Source organism: Epinephelus moara, chromosome 17 (assembly GCF_006386435.1).
Source record: "Epinephelus moara isolate mb chromosome 17, YSFRI_EMoa_1.0, whole genome shotgun sequence".
NCBI lineage: Eukaryota > Metazoa > Chordata > Actinopteri > Perciformes > Serranidae > Epinephelus > Epinephelus moara.
In genome coordinates this window covers 21,874,753-21,893,275 of record NC_065522.1, presented here as the reverse complement: position 1 = coordinate 21,893,275, position 18,523 = coordinate 21,874,753, and the positions used below count along the sequence as shown (strand labels likewise).

At 39.7% G+C, this 18,523-nt stretch overlaps 1 protein-coding gene across 1 annotated transcript in view; it reads right to left on the bottom strand.

The window, feature by feature from the left end:
- Positions 1-16,642, bottom strand: part of rin1b (Ras and Rab interactor 1b) — a 52,837-nt gene extending 36,195 nt beyond the window's left edge. The window contains exon 1 of the mRNA XM_050066840.1: positions 16,591-16,642. The gene's annotated coding sequence lies outside the window, so the exon portion shown is untranslated. The remainder of the gene's footprint in view (positions 1-16,590) is intronic.
- Positions 16,643-18,523: the final 1,881 nt, after the last annotated feature.

Genomic DNA, 18,523 nt, shown 5'->3' with positions numbered 1-18,523 from the left:
TATCTCCACGATAAATCATCCATACTGTTCATTACATTTCACCAGCTATCCACAGCAACACAAAACATAACTAAAAAATTCCAGAGACAGTTCCAGAGACTCCCGAGACAGCAGCAGAGGGAGGACGAGGAGGAAACCGAATCCTCCACAACATCTCCCGCCCCCTCGACACTGAGCTGATGCAGCCACACACACCATCTCCAGCCTCTGCTTCATCATCCAAGGTGCAACGCAGAGTCTTCACAACATTTTTTTCTCCGCGGATGTAACCTCCAGCCAACAAACATGTAATGATAGTGATACTGAAAACAGACAGCGATGTCGTGCACTTTGCTCGTTGTCACATCCTACATACGGTATTTCCATCTGGAGATTTTGATGAGCAGGCAGCTATCCGGCCACTGTAAATTCACACATTTGTTTTTCCTATACTATTTTGTTCACTTATAGATTTTCTAATATGTTTATTATAATGTGTATTCTGAATTTCATCTTATTTACAGCACTATTTACCTTAGACAATCAACAGTCTCACGACTTTTCAACAGTTTTTACTTCAACTGTCTGGGTGTATTTTCCTTATTTTACTTGTGTGGCTGCAAACTTAACTTAGAAGTAACCTGCTCACACAGGTACACTGAAGGAAATGAGTCATATTCAATTCATATTCAAACTGTCTGTCAAAAAACCATAACTTTTAAAATCTAGAACACACACACAGACACTTCACCTCTAATTATGACAGAAAGGAAAAACAGACACTGCCAGTGGGAAGTAAACCCCAAACTTTACTCAAACTTTTGCAGTGTGGTCACTAAAATAAAGTGTCCGTACACACTGTCAACACTTTGTGCAAACTGTCAACAGGCTACTGAGACCATTTTTTCACCATAGCAAAGAAAATTAAGTGTTTGTGAATATTATTAAAAAGAAAATTAGTTTGTGCATTTTCAACCATAACAGCTGCACCCCAACAAGCTGCTCAGTAGTGGGTATGAGGGTATTGAATAATAATCTTCAGTAAATGTGCCAGTTTTTGTGTTTTACAGTTATTTATCATAAAGAGCCAAAGTCCTTCCACCTCTCCTGGCTGGCCTTGGGTCAACTAGCTTCTGTAACTTAATGGGTTTTCTCAAAGAGGATTTCTTTAGCCCTTTCATGAATGTAATCTGTTCAAGTTGCAGCCTTTTGGTATTCTAACACTGATCTCTGTAATGGCTCTATTCAAACACGACAGGACAAGGCTTTAAAAATACATTTAAAAATCAGACTGGACATAAACCTCACTATTGTTTTTGTGTCACATTTTGCCAATGTTGACGTCAGTTGTACTTTTTGCAGAAAAGAAACCAAATCAGCCTCTCAGCTGTTTTTCAATTTAATTCAGTCTGAATGTGAAGACCATAAGATTGATTTTATTAGAACTGTGATAATTCACAAATGTTGTTTCAGGAGATTACCAATATTTTCTGTTCTCCTTCATGATTTTACATATTTTATAAATTACGTTTTATATATATGCACAATTAAATATTAAACCTACATTGAAAATACTTAGAATTGATGTCTGTTTTCTTTTTAAAATTGCAGTCATCTATAAATTGTATTATTAAGGTATACTTCAACAACAAAATGCCCATTTGTATATCAGTTATTCACCTTGTGTTATGTTGGACTCGTAAAGAAAGAAAAGGATTCAAAAACTAAGAAAAGTCTTAATAAACTGGAGTAAGATCGTTCCGCCTTCAGCAACAGCAAAACAAGGGCTGACCCAAATGCTTCGAAGCTTCGATCGTTGCAATGGTAATCAACTTCCAAATCAGTATTCGAATGCTCCATTTACATATATATATATTATTACTAGTTATTCTCAGATAAGGGCATTTAAACTTAGGGATATATTTGTGACTTTGACTCGCTCTCATCTATGTCAGCCACTAGCGGTCCAGTACTACTGAAACTGGGATACTTTAAGTAAGTAAGTAAGTAAGTAAGTAAGTAAGTAAATTTTATTTATATAGCACTTCTCACAGAGAGGACTCACAAAGTGCTTCACAAGATAAAATACAAAAAATACAATAACAGAAACAATGCAAAATACACAAAAACAAATAAAAAGTAAAGTGCAGCGAAATACAGAGATCATACAATGGACAATTAATGGAACGCATGCCTAAACAGATGTGTTTTTAACTGCTTTTTAAAAATGTCCACGGAAGAGGCCGCTCTCAGCTCATGAGGTAGTGCATTCCACCATTTCGGTGCAACAGCCTTAAAGGCTCTATCACCTTTCGTCATTAATCTTGTGTGAGGGACAGTAAGTAGGTGGCCTTCAGCGGACCGCAGTGACCTGACAGGACAGTGAAAGGACACCAGATCCGTCAAGTATGCAGGTGCTTGACCATGGAGGGCTCTGTAAGTGATGGTTAGAAACTTGTGCTGGATCCTGAAATTAACAGGGAGCCAGTGCAGGGATGCCAGGACTGGAGTGATGTGAGTAAACTTATGAGATCTGAACAGAAGCCTGGCGGCAGCGTTCTGGACTAGTTGGAGGCGGTCTAATGAAGTTTTATTGAGACAGGTGAAAAGAGAATTACAGTAATCCAGACGTGAGGAAATAAAAGCATGGATGATCATTTCTAGCTCGACCAAATCAGTCTCTCAGCTGTTTTTCAATTTAATTCAATCTGAATGTGAAGACCATACGATTGATTTTATTAGAACTGTGATAATTCACAAATGTTGTTTCAGGAGATTACCAATATTTTCTGTTCTCCTTCATGATTTTACATATTTTATAAATTACGTTTTATATATATGCACAATTAAATATTAAACCTACTTTATTGAGACAGGTGAAAAGAGAATTACAGTAATCCAGACGTGAGGAAATAAAAGCATGGATGATCATTTCTAGCTCGACCAAATCAGTCTCTCAGCTGTTTTTCAATTTAATTCAATCTGAATGTGAAGACCATAAGATTGATAAGATCAGATCATAAGATCATTTCTAGCTCGGAATAAGTTAACATGGATCTGAGTTTGGAAATGTTTTTGAGGTGGAAAAAGCAGGAGTGAGTGAAAGTTTTGATGTGGTCATCGAAGAGCATGGCCTGATCAAATGTGACCCCAAGGTTTCTCAACTTGGGGCGCACATTTGCACTGAGGGACCCTAAGCAGCTGGCCACTTTGGATGCTGAGGCGTCAGGTGCAATAATTATAATCTCAGTTTTAGCTGCGTTCAACTGAAGGGAGTTAGAAGACATCCAGTCCTTAATTACATTCATACAATCGTACAGTGAGTCAATTCCATCGGTCCTATCAGGGTTAAAAGAAAAATATAACTGGAGGTCATCTGCATACATATGGTATGAGATACCTTTAAAATTGCTGATGACATCTCTGAGAGGGAGCATATATAGCGTAAAGAGGATAGGCCCAAGCACTGAACCTTGGGGCACCCCACAAGAAAGGGGGGCAAACTCTGATTTATGAGGGCCAACAGCCACAGAAAAGGATCGATCAGACAGATAGGATTTAAACCAATGAAGGGCGGTCCCTGAGATTCCTACCCTGTCCCTCAGCCTGTCTAAAAGGATGTGGTGATCAACAGTGTCAAAGGCTGCACTGAGATCAAGCAGAACCAGGATAGTGGATTTACCGGCATCAGAGGCCATCATGATGTCATTGGAGACCCTGAGAAGAGCGGTTTCTGTGGAATGTAACTGACGATAACCGGACTGAAATTGAGCTAAGATATTGTAACTGTTCAACGCTGTCACTAACTGGTTTGCAACTACTTTTTCTAGAATCTATCTTTAACTACACGACAGGCTTACAGATGCTTTAGAAAGAGGGCAAAAAAGTCAAGCGTTGGGGATAGCTTTAAAATTTGTGAAGATGACCCCCAAAAATTTGAGTGCCAGATATGCCAAACGAAACTGGCATCATAGTACAAATCTACAACGACCTTGACAAATCACCTGAAAACTTAGCAGTCTTTCATTGTATTCTTTTTTCTTGCTTTTTGTGGCTGATATTACTGTAACCTACATGCTAAAAAAAGCAGCTAAATGTCAAGTTATTTTAAGTTCAAATAGGACTCATGCTGTCATCTATCTTTTCCCTGTCCTCCGCCCCTTCTGTTGAAGCTTCGATTAATCGCAGATTTTCTCACAGAGGCTTTGATGCCCAAAAACTGGTATTGGGGACAGCCTAGTCAAATATGCATTTACAACTCTCATATAACTGGTGTAATGTATTCTAAGTCTCATTTATCCAGTCGTATGCTCAATACTTCCTAAATATTAAGCATTTTCACAAATGCTTAATATTTAAAACACTTCCGTTCATCGTGCAGGATTGTGAGGAAAAACTAATTTGATACACAAATGGTCATTTTGTGGGTGAAGTATTCCTTTAAGACTCATTTTTCCGCCGCCCATTTACAATGTTTAACACTATGATTATACTGAAATGGAAATGTAATTTGATTAACAGTCTTTTGGAAGAAAAGAAGCAACTTAAAAATGGCAGCATGATATTTGATACCTGGTGGCAAAACTCCTTAAATTAGTTAACAAGTTAGCCGTAAAATAATTAGATATAATGGCGAATGAATGACTGTTTATCTTTGTGATTTAAATGATGACCATCATTAACATGGAAATAAATCTACCAACTAAGACTAATTTAATATCAAACTGCATGTTGTATCTCATCAGAAACGTAAAACTGACAATTTGTAGCTACATGCTACAGTATAACTGTACCGAACAACAGCTGGGTGCAGTTACTCCCTGGAGTTTTGCAAGGAAAATATAAAAGATGGACAAGACATGACATCAGTGACAGCGCTCGATTTTGCATTGGTGCCAGAGTATGGTGTCGGTTCTATTGAAGTTAATGGGGCGGGCACCACAAATCACATTCTAACATATCATATCTTTGTTGTTTCACCTTTGACTGAAAAATCCTTCCACTAAATTAAAAAAAAAACAGATCATGGCTCTGTCTCGCAGCTGCATCTCAAGCCCCAGTTGGATCCATGATAGCTAACACTACCTGCTGTTAGCGGGTACATGTATTTAATTATCAATAACTAACCATTACACTGTTAATGATATCTTACAATATTCAGAAGAGCCAACATTACATAACATTTCCTATTACTCTCAGGAGGTAGCGCTGATTGCCAAATTATTATCAATCTGGACCTTCAGTACTTGTTGCTTTTGTTTATCAGTGAACTAAATTAGCATTTCAACTTTATTTAGCTAACGTCACCCAGCAATATCTGCTGAGTCACCCTACACTAATTTGGACTGTAAGAAATAATCCTGGTGAAGGTGTAAAAGAAACAGACAGGAAGCTGTGGTGTCTGTGAGTGATAGCAAATGTTACCGCCTCTCAAGCTTAACTGTTGTAATGACTGAAATGTGTGCTAGCTAATTAACGTTAGATGACTAACATTAGCATGAATGTAAATCACTGAGGCAAACTGCAAAGCATTACAGCGTGTGGTCAAGTCCTAATTTGGCAAATATTTACCTAGCTGAAAGACTGTATCATTAGGTCCAGCCAGAATAATAATCAGAGCCATTAGGAGCTGATGTGGTTATAATTGCAGTCTGGTCAGCCCAGTTAGTTTATGTATCTTGATGGACCAAACAGGGGCTTGAGACAGATCTGTGGTCTCTGTAGACCAATTACAATAAAAGCAAACACACACATTAACATAAACAATGCCAGTCAACATCAAGTAATGTGTGTTTTTTAATCTGGTGGAAAGATTTTTCAGTCAAAGTTGAAACAACAAAGATATAATGGGTTACAGTGTGAATTGCTGTGCTCATCCCATTGACTCCAATAGATTTTCCTCAGAGTTTTGATGTCACTGTGGGGATGCTAGGCAACCTGCAGAGATGCCACACAGTTCAAATACTTAATCTCTCTTTACAGGTAGACACATACCTGTTTCACCTCATGAAGCAACTTTCTCTATCATAACAAACAATAGTTGAGCCCATATAAATGAGCAGTGGCTGCCTGCTCAGAAACAAACTCAAAACAACAACTGTGTACTTATTATTCATCTCTATTCATCAGGTTTGACGCCAACCACAAGCGTCAGACTGTAAAATCTCTCATTCTGCACAAGAGTGACCATGACGATGGCTAAGTATAGCCAGCAGCCCATCAGTGCATGCGTAGGATGACTAATGGAACAACATAATTGCGGTGGGCTATAAGTATCCACAGGGGGCAACAGTGGGCACGGGGGCCTGCTGACTGAAGACAGGTGTCCGTTTTGATGCCTGCTGCAAAAGCGCTGTAGTGATGGCACTCAGGGCCGGTGACAAGGGACCGAACGCTGTGTGTTACCGAGCGTGTGTGACAAAGCCGTACAAAGACATTAGTGTGAGTCAGAAGTAACACTGGGACTGTGGGAGAGAAGAAGGCCTGTTAGCATAACTGTGAATATTCATAATTTTAGAGGCATATCAGTTAACTAGTGTGGTGATTCAGAAGGGGCTTTATCACAAATACTTCTGTCAGACCAGTGGTGTGTGTTTGTGTGTAGAAGACAAAAGAGAGAGCTGTAGCGTATCCATCATGATGTCATAAAATCTTTAAACGGTCTCATATTTCTCCATGAATGGTCTACAGGGTCTTTCCTTGATTTGTCTCTGCAGGGTGACACTGCAATAAACTACAACTACTCTGAATCGCCCTGTTGCTTTGACTGAACACTCTGTATACATAAAATCATTCACAGAATACCCCTCTTTTGTTGGAGATGCTACGGAGCAAAATAATGGGCTGCTGTTGCCTCCAGGGGCCCACACACAACGAGCAAATCGCAAAAATATTACGTTATCGAAACTAAAATACAGATTTTACTATTCACCAACACGTTCTCATCCCAAATCGTCAAATACAGACACTTGGTCAGAGGTCCTACAATATAAAAATAAAATATAAGCTTACTCCACATAAACTATAAATAAACAATTAAAAAAACCTATACAATAAATGAATATTAACTAATTTCTGTATTTTTTTCATATATATGCAACGATGATTCTGGGTAATATGTATGTTGGTGTTACCCAATGTCAAGTCTGTATTTAATCATGTGATAATAACAAATTTATGGTAGCTAGTCAAGGTGTAAAACAAATAACTAGCGTGTCTTAGTAGGGCCTGTCATAAGAGCGTACACTGGGGCCCGGTGTAATGACCTTACGCCTCTGTCTACACGTCAACATATGATCAGCTAGGTACCCTTCTACGGCAGTTTTGGACAATCAGGGATGGCGTGTCAATTTGGTCAATTTACATGTCTTACATGCATTGTGTCTTTCATAGGAAATGTACAGTTTCTCCTCATTAAATGCAGTCTTTTTCAAAATAAACCCACTCTGTTGGTAAACAATTCATTTTTAGATAGACTTCTTTAAGTTAAGGCAACAAAAGCACATGGTTAGAGTTTAGAAAAAACATCATGGTTTAGCTAAAAATAAGCACAGTTGTTACTAATGTAATGCGATGTCACGTGACATACATCATGTGAAATACTATACAAACTATCACACTACATTGTTATTAAAACAAGTGAAATGACTTTTGATTTCACATGGGAAACAAACAGCCAAACAGCCAAAAACAAACAGTGGGTCTGTTTTTGCTGCCACTGAGGGTGCCTCTGTGCATCTGTCGCCAAGGTCCACTGATGAAGCGGTGGTATTTGACTAGTTGGGAGTGAACCTGAGCTGCACCTGTCTCATTTTTTCTCAACAAAATCTTAGAAACCTTTAAAAAGTACTCAGATGTTTTATTTAAAGAAGTCAAAGTATCAAAACTACAGTACTGAAATACTCTGCTACATGTCCTGTGTTCATAACTCCACCTAAGTAAAAGTCTGAAAGCAAGTATCAAAAGTTAAAGTATTCATCATGCATGATTTTAGAATCATATATACTGGATTATAATTAGTGATGCATCTGTACATCACTTTAATGTTGAAACTGGTAAAGGTGGGGCTAAATTTAATCATTTCATATACAGCTGGGTAGCAATGGTAGAAATGCTGAACAGTAATGCTGATTAATGTGCATTGTCATTATAAATAAATATATGAAATGAAATAAATACATATAGCTAAATAAAAACTACAATATTTGCCACCAAAATGTAGCTCATGGAGTAAGGGTAACGTCATAAAGTAATGTTAGCATACAATGAAACTAACTTACTCACTTAAATAGGATTCAAATAACATTAGCATTACTTCACCAGTGTAGTACTTGAGTAAATGTACTTAGTTATATCCCACCACAACTTTTAAAATAGTTTGCAATATGCTAAAATCACAAAAAACTACTCATCTTGCTATAATCCTCGTTTTTATATTAATAATCCGTCAAATGCCTACCTATAATGACGGAAGGGGTCGCTAGCCTACAGACAATTAACTGACGCAGTTAGCATTAGCTAATTAAGCTTTGCTAGGTGTTAGCATCGTTTAACACGCTTTTAGCTCGCAGGTTGGTTTTCCAAATTCCAGCCAATAAATTCAATTTTTTGGTTCACTAATACAACTCCCATTGGCGCTTATTTTAAGCAAAACAAGCTCTAAAACCCACTGTACGATAACTCCTGCCAGACACCAAACGGCAGGCTAACGGCTGGTTAGCAACAAGCTAGCGAACACATAGCAGGGCATTTAGAGGCTAATGTAGCAGCTAATTTCTTTCAGGAGTTAGTAGAGACCAAACACAAAGGTAAAACAGAGTAAATATTAGACTTACATTCGCCAGTTGGCAAAAAACACGACTCCAAATGATCGATAATGAGCTCCATAATTATTAAATGTGTAAATAAGCAACTGTAGTTTGACATAGTGACTTAGTAAGTGATATGTCACTGTTGTGTGTACAGCGTGTTGCTGCTGCCCCCAGGTGGCCACAATACATCACTGCAGGTAATAAAATACACACAAGTTTCCACTTAAAGGAAAGCAGTGGTATTTCTCACAGATATTTAGGTTTATAGGGTATATTATTCTATTTCTGCAGGCATGTTAGTGCCATTTTAGTTTTTAAATAGTTTTAATTCTTAATACTAAAATTAAGGGCATTAAAATGGGAAAATGGTTGTCTTAGAGCAGTGGTTCTCAAATGGTGGGGTGTGCCATGTGGTGTTGTGATAACCACACATTATTATTGCAAAATTCAACTGGTCCTGCACAAAAACTTATGAACAGATTTTTTATTGACTGTATCAGTATGTTGTGCATACCCATTTCCAAATAAAGAGACAAACTCTGGCTTAAAAAAATGTAATTTAATTGAATTCAAATTAAATCCCATAAAGGGGAACCTATTTGACGCCATTTGCGCATGGAAATTATAAGTGTGTGACACATCAAAAGCCCTGATTGGCAGCCAGTGTGAGAGAGGATAACTTTTTTTTTTGTCCTTTGTAATAGAAGCTATTGTGGACAGATATAAATACAGGTGTGCCTTCAGAGTTTGGCTCGCCCTTGGGCACAAAAAGTTTGAAAACCAGTGTCTTAAATTAACAAAAATATGCTTTACTTTTTAAATTGGTGCGATAATATGGGGGATTTAGTGGCGTCTTATGGTAAGAATTATCCGCAAAGGTCTCTTCCTCTCCAAAAGAAATTGACCAGGAGATTACAACTGCTATAAACATTGTATGAAGCAGGTTCTTTCTCTAATAACTTACTGTGTGCTCACTTTATTTCTGATCCCAGTGTTTGGGAGGTTTTTACTGTGAGCCGAATTATCCACAGAGGGCTCTTCAATGCCAAAACAAATGGACCTGATGATTTAAACGGGTGAAAGTACTGAATAAGGCAGTTTCACATTACAAATCAGTGTTTCTCGAACATTGTTTGGCATGTTGGAGACAGGACATTAGCCAAATAGCTGCTGATGTGTGCTCAACCTTTTTTCTCTGGTAATTTAAGATCCAGGGACTGGCAGCACAAAAAACCTTAAGTTTTCTGCCTAAGTATGACACTTAAGGCTTAATTTCTAATTTATTTTAATAAATCTAATCAAATCTGTAGTGTAAAATCAAAAGTGGGTTCTCCTGGTTGCAGAACACTCTTCTCGGGTTGTGTTTTTTTTTCATTTATCACCATAAAATTGGTCATGTTGCAGTTAAGATAGAGTCAGAGGTACTTTAAGTTTGATTGTTTTTTTAATCTTGCTTTGGTTGCTAAGGTCTTTTGCGCAACAGTCTAGGGATTCCTTAAATATAAGACCAAGACAAGGAGAAAACCATTAATAATTAGGAGAACATTTGAAGGACACCTTAAGGAGAAGACTTAAGGGTGTTTTGTGCAATTGATTTTATTATGATAAGAGATAAGAAAACTTTATTTGCCATTTGTACACCTGCACACAGTCTGGGAATATAGGAACTATTGTGCTAAGAACACTCAGAGTCAGGACGGAAATATGAAAAGTAATAAATAGTAAAAGATAAAGTGCATGCAACAAGGTATAATATAAACTCCACCTGCAGGGCATTCAGAAAGATATGAGGAAATCTTAACGAGGACTTTAAGGAAAATGTTAACCTAAGGTGTTTTGTGCGACCGGCCCAAGGTGTTCAGGTTTTTTTTTTTACGGGAGATGAATTATCTGCAGAGGTCTCTTCCTCTCTAAAACAGACCCGGTGATATAAACCAGTAAACACACTGAATAAAGCAGTTTCACATTAAAAGAAATGAGTGTTATTTTCAACGCTAAGAAGAAACACGGTGGTGCAACATGGGGATCTCCACAGACGATGACCCACTGACTATGTAGATGTAAACAGCTCATTCTAAGAAATTAAAATCCTACACACTGGACCTTTAAATTAAAATTTATGGTCAGTTTTCATTACAAATTGTTGCGCCCCAACAGGTGCAACAAACCTATGAGGAGACTGAGGAAGAGGAGAGGTCCCATCAGCCCCTGAAAAGACCTGCTGGGCTGGACTTCAGGTTCATGATGGCCAGGTTTGATCGGTGACTGAATAAAGTTTGTTGATTATTTAATTAGGCACTGACTCATGAATATTCATCAGTGAGTTCGGTTCTTCTCACCATGTTTCGAGCTTCTCTGTGAAGGCTGCACTTGGCTTGCAAACGCCAAATGCGTCCATCTGAACAGGTCATCCAATCTGAGTTTGGAAATCTCATAATAAGCCGGGGAAACTCGCCAGAATAACAATCTAGCTCCAATCCTTCCACTTGTCTTCTGTGAAAACTGAGAAAAAGAGCAACTTTTCTCCAAGATGCTGTCACTTGTTACTGTCACTCCTCAAAAGACCAAACAACTGCAATAATCTCACCATGCTGGCAGACTTTCACACGTATTTGAATAAAAACAAGAGTGGATGATGAAGACCGGCCTCGCTTGCTTCGAAACATTCACATTTTTAAGAGGAAAATTCTCAGGACTCGAGTTAAAGCCTAAAAATAATTAACTCGTGCGGTTAAAATGTTTTTTTAACGTCACATATTCTGCCTTTCCTGATGTGTTTTGACCTCTGGGTGACTGTGTGATTCACAGCGTGACTAATGACGGGTCGGCATGAGGAGCTCTTCATGCAAAATGTTATTTTGGTAGAGGACTGTTAGGTAACGGCAGAAGTTTTCCATAAGTGAGTGTGAGTAACATAAAAACGGAGTGTTTTAAAGTTTGTAGGGGATGTTTAAGTAGATATTTTACAGAATCCGGGGCAGCACATGGCGTCCAAGATTTTTGTGCTTATTTCACTACATTTCCAAACTTAGTTTAATACCCTTAAAGTTAAGGGTTTATTCCTTTAAAGCAGGCAAGATCCCTTAAAAACCAAAGATGCTTTCACCCCCAGAACATGCTGATAACACGTGACAGGACAATTGATGAGCATACCAGAAATATTTTGGGCTCTTGTCTCAAAAGGCTTTACCTGTATTGTGCATCCGTCTAACCGCCAACATCTGCACATTATTTCATCTCCCAAGCCTCTCCAGGCTTCCTCCACCCGCGTATGAATCTCCCGAGCGCGGTCTTGACAATGACAATGAGGGATCACTTTCATCCTCCATTTTCAGATTGTGTTAGAGTGACCACAAGAGGACAAAAGCCTGCATTAATACTGTACTGTCTGAAGCGGACGGGGAGGGAGGGTGCCAAGTTAGACCTCTTCCTTTTCAAGCTCTGCTCCTTTATTGAATCCTTCTGAATGTTTACAGCCGTCTCAAAGCTTTTCAGAGACGCACATCTGACAGTGACAGTCAAAACAAAGCTCAGGTGTGTTGGGTTTGGCCAATCAGGTGTGTTCTTTTGAGTCAGCTGACACATTTTAGGAGTTATTCTGTCGAGGAGGGACTACCTTACTCTTTAAGATCATTATGTTGGACGTTATATTGTCAGTGTTGGGGCATTTATCCACCAGACTCGCCTGAAGAAATACAAATATAATCCTTAGAAAAATATTCCTCTGCTTGTTCTCCATGACACGTAAGTGTTTTGAGTGAATTTTGACTACAAACACACACTTGATTTAGTCATACCCAAAGTGTTGATGTTTGGAGAGTGCTAAAAAGCTAAGCAGAAAACACAAACCACCTACAGTGAGCTGGAGGAACATTTGGGGGAGCTAATGAGCGCTGTAACAAAGTCAAGGAGTCTGTTTTTTCCTCTACAGTTTAAATGTACACACTAAAACTCATTGGGTTAAAAAATGGACCCAGTTTGAGTCAGTTTTACAGTCCAAATAAACTGTTTAAACCTTGTGTTAGTGTACTTTTTGGGCTATTTACCCACTCTAAAGTTAAGTGTTAGACACAACAAACTTGTTATTTATATTGTAATATATGTTATATTCGCTGACAAATACCGATATGTGAGTTTCAGAAGAGCAGGAGTCAAATTTGAACAGTTTGCAGCCGCAACATATTTTATTTTGGGTAAATAACTTAATAGTAATATGAAAAAATAAACACTAAAACTGTGTCTTAACAGCCCATTGTCTCACTGGCACTGTCTCTCTCAGATGCCTGCTGCTTATGGTCGCTACACATTTGTTTTTGAGCCCCGACCTCACCTGAGCACTGTGGGGGTACGCGCCCATAAACGTCCCGAACACAGAAAGGAAGAAGAGAATACAGGCAGAGGGCGGAGTCTCTGCAGATAAATACACCGCCACACACTTCCAGTGAGTCACAAGTGATGATTGAGAGGGATTACTTCTATATATCGGAAAATCCTGCACAGTATACCTTTAAGTTTATACACTTAAGTATCACTTCATCAATGGTGCAGTGCATTTTGATATATATGGAGCTGTCTATGGCTTGGATCAAATCTATAGTTGTGATATCATGTCCTATCTGTGTTGTATTAAAGGGACAGTTCACCCAAACTTATTTTTTGCCTTACCTGTAGTGATATTTATCAGTCTAGATTGTTTTGGTGTGAGCTGCAGAGTGCTGAAGATATCAGCCGTACAGATGTTTGCCTTCTCTCCAGTATAATGGAACTAGATGGCACAATACATGTGAAAAACTCAACAGCAGTGTCTCTTTCCAGAAATCATGACCTGGTTACTGAAGATAATCCACAGACCTTGTTGTGAGCAGTTTCATGTAGGAACGATTTTCTTGATTTTCTTTGCACTGATCTACACCCACCACCCATATCACTGTGCAGAAGGGAGCGTGGTGTGTCTAGCTTACACATGTAAGAGGAGAAGCATTTTGAAATCTTTTGCTCCATAGGATTTAAAGGAGTTAAAATGTTACTTTTGATATATATATATCCAGAAGTATAAAAGAGATAAAAACACTTAAGTCTTCAGGTGCAATGGGGCAGCAGTGGCTCAGTCCGTAGGGTTGGGAACCAGACGGTCAACACCTCAAGCCCCCTTCCAAACCAAATATGGGGCGTGGACTGGTAGCTGGAGAGGTGCCAGTTCACCTTCTGGGCACTGCTGAGGTGCCCTTGAGCAAAGCACTGAACCCACAACTGCAAACAACATTGTTCAGGGTTTTTTTTAACCAGCAGCCGAATTATTATCAGAGGTCTCTTCCTCTCCAAAACAGTATATAACAGTTTCATGTTACAAATCAGTGTTTCTCCTACGCTGTTTAGCATGTCGCAGACAGGCTGCTTGCCCAAAACCTGCTATCGTGTGCTCACCTTTTTCCTCTGATAACTTAAGATCCAGATGTTCAGGATGTTTTAACTGGGAGCTGAATGATCTGCAGAGGTGTCCTCCTCTCTAAAACAAATACACCTACTGATTGAAACCAGTAAAAACACTGAGTAAAGCAATTTCATGACAAAAAAAAAATCAGGGTTTCTCTGACGATGGTCGGCATGTTGAAGATGGGCCACTTGCTGAAGTTTTTACCAGGAGCCGAATTATCCACAGAAGTCTCTTCCTCTCCAAAACAAACAGGCCAGGTGATTTAAACTACTAAAAACACTGCATAAAGCAGGTTTCACGTAAAAAAAAAAATCTGTTTTTCCGATGCAGCTTGTCACGGAGGGGCTGCTAACTATCTATCTATATGTAGAGCCAGTGTTTGTGACCTACTGTAGAAACATGGCGGTGCAACATGGTGATCTCTGTAGACGAGGACCAGCTATGTAGATATAAACGTCTCATTCTAAGGTAACAAAAACACAATGATTCTTATTTTCAGGTGATTATACACTAAAGAAAACACACTTATTTCATTATATTCCATTTCTGCCAATATGTCCCCCTGAATCCTACACACTGGACCTTTAAGTAAAAGTTTTTTTGTTGTTGCTGATAGTGCGTGTCTGTGTGAAATTTCAGCCTGTAGTGTAGTGTCTACACTTCCTGTGTCCCCTCCTCCACCTTTTAAAATCAAAATCCCTCCCCTGGATGTATGTGGGTAAAGTGCAGCTACCATCAGAACTGAAAAACAACTGAAACACTTCACAGTCAGGAGTTCTTCTTGCACGCCCGCCAACATTTTACCCGAGTAGCTGCCAGATTTTTTCAAAATGGTGGACACTTGCCTCAGGACTGGAACTCATTTTCATCGCTTGTCCCTGTGTGTTGTGCTGCATGCTGCTGCTGCTGATGATGATGATGATGACACAATTCCTAAGCAGTGATGGGGGAAGCCTGCCATATACACAAACATGAGTCAGGTTACTGTAACGTGTCTGTCTGCGCACCACTTCCAGCGCAGAGGACAGACTGCTCAGCAAAGGACTGAACTCTGTCCAACAGCTCTTAGCGTCATGCTCGGGCACACTGCGATCACACCCCTCCTACACAACACAGGGCCGAGCTCAGCCCCCTCTACACACACACACACACACAAATACATACACACATTTGGTCATGCCACCTTGGAAATTAACATATCATTCCACATTCAACAATCACAGACTTCACGTAGGTAGGGCTACATAATCACAGCAATCAGTCCTGCTCGGGGCCTCATCTGCATAAAACCCCCCCCAAAAAATCAGCAGTCATGTTAAGTCACAAAACGCCACTTACAGTAATGTGCCTCTCAGAATTAACGAGCAAAACAACAGCAAGGAACTGGGAACATCACATCCACTCCTACGCAGGCAGGATGGCACTTCAGTTTTAAAGTTATGTAACAGTCCAATGGTGTGAGATTACACTCACTTTGCCCTCAGAGGGGAGACAAGAGATCAAAATACTCCAAAATTGAAAAGTCTGAGTGGCTAATTGAGCATTGTTCTGGCTGGGGAAGGTGCATAAATGCCATTAGTTAACATCTAAAGCAGCAGCTGGATGAGAAACCAAACTGAACTTCTGCTGCAGTGTGCAAAGAATCAAACTTTAAGGCTTTTGTCTTCTCTGGACACGGCACGGCTCTGAGGTGTCTCCAAAAGTCATCAGTGAAATGAAAATGAAAGCCAGACAGCAACAACAGCTCCTCTGACAGCTCCAGCACAAACCTGTGGCTGGCAGTAATTTGAATTTTCTCAACACCTACACTTTGTGTCTTCAATGCCAGCGTGAAACAATCAGAAAACCCCTCATGTCTCCTTCCTGGAGGCTGGAAACTTTAAATTAACTCACTGCTTTGGCTCCACTGCGAGATAATGACATCACTGCTGCACTGAGCAACACACAACTACAGCCCTGATTGCTAATTGATTAATTGGCAGAGCTTGGAAGTCAAGGGGACACATACGCATGAATCACCGTGCAGCATTGTTTACCAAGACGTCCCCTGCCGACCGGAAACTACGTTAAACAACAAACGCCAACGCGCTTTGAACTTGAGAATTGAAAGAGACCTTCAAAGGGAGGAGAAAATATTAATACAAATACAGTGTTGCCTGCAGGCAGCCCTGCATGTGCCAACTCTGCAGGAACTCCCGTTGCATTCTCACTTCACGGAGTCTATTTTTTAAAAGCATGACAACAACTCGCACTTCTTTTTTTTTTTTTTTTGGTTTCCTAAAACGTAAATTCCGCTTGCAAAAAGGAAACTTACCTTCTCTTTTGGTTTCCTAAAACGTAAATTCCGCTTGCAAAAAGGAAACTTACCTTCTCTGTGAAGGTGGGAACAGGTGCTGCGCGCCGCTGCGTGTGGTCTGCTGCCTAATTAGGCGTCCGAGAGAGTTTAATTTAATGGTTATGTATGGAGACAGTGCTCGAGCCTCTGAGTCCGAGCACCATGCTGTGGGAACACGGGCTTGTCAAGAAAATGCGCACAACACTGGTGACAAGGCGGAGGAGCGCATTTTTAATTCTGTCTGAGCATCTGAAGTGATACACAGTCACAGCAGAGACACTGTGTGTGTGTGTGCCCCCCTCCCCCCGCCTCCCCGACTCTGACACACACACACACACACACACACACACCAAATCATATTATGAAAAATGGGAGTTTTGTCAGTAAGTTAGAAAAATAACAAAAGAACATTTAAAATAATACAGTGCATTTGTCTTAAATCCCTTCAGGAATATTATAGTGAAGCCACAAAGTCTAAAAACTCCATAAAGCAGCAATATTGACGCCTTCAAAATGACTATTATTCACATTATAAAAACCTAAACTCTTAAAATATCATACACACATTATAAAGGAATCATAAAGTCTGATCCTCCATTACATAAATACTTCTATACAGCACTCTAAGGTGGGAGGAAGCAGCTGAGGGTCTTAAAATGCTAATTGAATTCATCAAGTGAGGCATATTCATCAGAAATATCACAATCCTCTCACACTGTGACCATGAGAAAGCTGTTAGACGCGTCATGTAACCGGAACTGGACTTTGACGCACGGTGCGCTTTTTTTTGGTGAGCTATTTCTGGATTGCTGCATCCATCTTTTTTTTTTTTCTTCCTCTTCTTTTTTTACAGGTGAAGATTTGTAGTTCCGCCACTGCCCGCTGGAGGGCGCCACAGGCCGCGTTTAGGATATACACACAGGGCTGACCAGCCACTGTGGTGTGCCAGAGAGAAACATTATGGCTCAGTATAAAGGATGGATGGTTTGGGAGATGGTGTATGTCTTTTTTTATTATGTGTGTGGACCAGTCTGTGATTTTGAATAAACTTTATATTGTCTCATTTGCAAAATACTGAACAGTAGAAAAAGTAATAGAGGCAACAAAACACATATTACACATTCATATGACACAAATATAAACATTAACACCATCCCTGTCCTCAGGAATTATGTAAAGGATAACGCAGTCGAAGAGTCCATTATCAGTGTTTAATGGCCGACATGGAGGCGAGAGCGTTGGACGTTTGCCTTCGCGAAGGCCATTAAAAAGTGATGATGGACGAAGGGCATTATCACGCTTATACCATGCTCACTTATCAAAGAAATAAAAAGTAAAAACATTAGGCAAATCAAAAATTCCACAAACCATAACTTAGTTTCCATGGTAACACCTTAGGGTTGCCTAGTACCTGGGGACAATCATTACTACCCTATAAGGTTCTTATGCAATGGAAACGTTATTACTACTACAGTAAAAAAGACGAACCTTAGATACGACTTAGTAGAGTTCTGTGTCTCAGTTTGAACCAGACAGGTCCTGAAAAGCGAGCATGGTCTCACTCCAAAGTCATCGAAATCCGGCGCTTGGGTAGTGACTTGAGGTGTCAGAAACCAATGAAAAAAAGGCGTCCTTTAATGTCAGCATGATGTGTGGCCTGTTGCCATTGTAGTTTAACAGCGCCCGGTGGCGTCGGGGGTAAACTCTGCAGGTCAAGGATCAAGTTAAGGCGGCAAATGTCCAAGTAAGGCAGGTGGAAGGGGTGGTGGATAGATCCAACAAACGTGTGTTTCTTGTTGAAGGAAACAAAAACGTCAGTTTGCGGTGTTGTACCAATGTAGTGCATTTATTTTGCAAGAGACTATATGTAAACGTTAAATTTCCTGTGAAAACGGAAGTTTATGTTGAAAGAAGAGGACTTGACACGGTGTTCCAGAACGTCAACAACCAACGCACCCAGGTTCC